The sequence below is a fragment of the Cynocephalus volans genome, chromosome 11, assembly GCF_027409185.1.
Source record: "Cynocephalus volans isolate mCynVol1 chromosome 11, mCynVol1.pri, whole genome shotgun sequence".
Classification (NCBI taxonomy): domain Eukaryota; kingdom Metazoa; phylum Chordata; class Mammalia; order Dermoptera; family Cynocephalidae; genus Cynocephalus; species Cynocephalus volans.
Window position 1 is genome coordinate 125,646,071 of NC_084470.1, and position 2,511 is coordinate 125,648,581.

The 2,511-nt window shown below is 41.6% G+C and overlaps 1 pseudogene; it reads left to right on the top strand.

Annotated features, from left to right (window-relative positions):
- Positions 1-1,317: 1,317 nt before the first annotated feature.
- Positions 1,318-2,084, top strand: LOC134391186 (transcription initiation factor TFIID subunit 9-like; annotated as a pseudogene).
- The last annotated feature ends 427 nt before the right edge of the window (positions 2,085-2,511 follow it).

The window sequence follows — 2,511 nt, forward strand, 5'->3', positions numbered from 1 at the left end:
GTCACATTCTGAGGTACTGGGGGTTAGGATTTCAACATATAAATTTGGGGGGGACACAATTCACCCATAACAGGAGACATCATAAGCTTAGTTTCAGATCTGTTGATTTGAGGGATCTTGGCACCTCCAACATGTGATATCCAGGAGGAAGTTGAAATATGAATCTGAAGTGCGAGAGGGCGCTGGTCTATAGGTCTTTTATATTTCCATAGTGTGGTGTCTCTTGCTTTTTGTCATATTGGCCTTGGTACCCCAATAAGTAGATATGTTGCCTAAAGAGAGTTTAATGAATCATTTAATTCTCATAGTAGCTTTATAATGGAAGGATGTGTGCTCTTCCCCATTTTACAGAAGAATAAGCAAAAAAAATTTAGAAATTTGAATTATCCAAGACCACATAGGGAGAAGTAATTGGAATTAGGCCTCAAATACACGTTTATAAACGCCAGATACCTCACTTCTTTATAAATCTTGGTGGATGAAGGGCTGGAGGGAGGAAGAAAGGGTTGGATGATGAATGGATGAATGGGTAGGTGGATGGGTGGCTGGACGGATACATGGATGGGTGCACGGATGGGGGCAGATGGATGAGAGGGTGGACAAGTACGTGGAAGGATGGATAATAACAGGAGCTCACATTTGTTGACCACTTATTATAGGGCAATTATTAAGCTAAGCACTGTATACGCAACTGCTCATTTAATCATCGAATGACTATAAAGGAAATACTATTGTTGTCCTTACAAGCCTAGTCAAAGAAACAGGTTTGGGGCCGTGAGTAGAGTCAGGAAGTGGGTAGAGCTCAGAGTAGAACCCAGGTCTGTTTAATTATTTTGCTAATTAATGTAGTCCTCTGAAAGTACAGATGCACTCAAGTCCCAGACTCAAATCCTCCCCAGTTTCGTCTGAGTATATAATTGTCAGCCAGCATTTGTTTAAACCGTGGGTGGGCAGGACTAAATCAGCTCCCTGACGGAAGCCCCTTCCTTTCTCTGCCCCTCTGAACTACTGTCCAGCCGTCACTCCGCATACCATCATGAAATCGTGTAGGTGCCTATCATGAACTTGAAGGCATTCATGTTTTAAATGTCTTCTTATTCTTATTTTTTATCTGACCTACCTGGCATGTTCAGTTTTCTTCAAATAAACTTTTAAGACACGGAATGTTAATTCCTTTGACCAGAGGCTCCTAGGTGAGGTGGAGAGAGGTACTCTAGGGGTTAGAAAAACCACACTAGGCAAAGAACTTGCATCAGGACCAGGACTGAAATACATTGATGTGGGTGATTTAGCTCGAGAAGTCTGATCATGGATATCATGCAGTCTGGCAGGACAGCGTGTCCCAAGAGCATGCCGAAGGATACACAGCTGATGGCACAAATCCTGAATGATGTGGGGATTACAGACCATGAGCCAAGAGTTATAAACCAGGTGTTGGAGTTTGCCTTCCAATATGCGACCACAATTCTAGATGATGCAAAAATTCGTTTAAGCCACGCTAAGAAAGCTACTGCTGATGCATGATGATGTGCAATTGGCGATCCAGTGTCGCACACTCCAGTCCTCTACCTCTCCTCCACCAAGGGATTTTTTTTATTAGATATTGCAAAGCAAAGAAATTAAACCCCTTAGCCACGGATCAAACCATAATCAGGTCCTAGATTGCCACCTGATAAATACTGCTTAACAGCTCCAAGCTATAGGCTTAAGTCTTTACAAAAAAAGGTACCTACTTCTGCGGGAAGAATAACAGCTCCACAGTTAAGGTTGGTTCAGTTACCGGCAGACCAAGTACTGCCACACTAGACACACCAACCCCACAAACCGTGTCTGTTTCAGCTAAAGTGGGGACTACAAACTCCCTCACAGCGCAAAGATTTACAGTACAGACGCCTGCTTCACCGTCCCCAGCAGTAAAAGCATCAATCTCTGCAACATCAGCTGTTCCGATTAATCCATCATTAATTGGGTCCAAAAACATTGTCATTACAACTAATATGGTGTCATCACAAAATAATGCCAATGAATCATCAAATGTATCGAAAGGAGATGACGATGATGATGATGACGGTGATAATTTGTAATCTAGCCTCGATGCGTGTAACACGGTCTTAAATCCATTGTACTGAATTAAAAATACATGTTGGATGTTTTCAAGTTGTGTTTTAGAAAATTTAAAAAGTGTTTAATGAGTAAATACAGTTACCATATTTTTCAATTGAAATGTTGGGTTTTCTTTAACAGGATTAGTAATTGTTTTTCCATCAGCCTTTAAGTGTAAAAAAATAAAGTTGTCATTCATTGGAAAAAAAACTTTTTAATTGAAGCATAGCAAATACATAAGTGCACAAATTGTATGGGTCCTGCAAGGACGTCCTCTATGTGAACACATCGGTGTAGCCACTACCCAAAGAAACAGTGTACACACACCCAGAAGCCCTCCTGATGCCTGCGCCTTGTCTTTGCCCCTCAGAGGTGACCCCTACCCTGACTTCTAACACCATCTTTAAC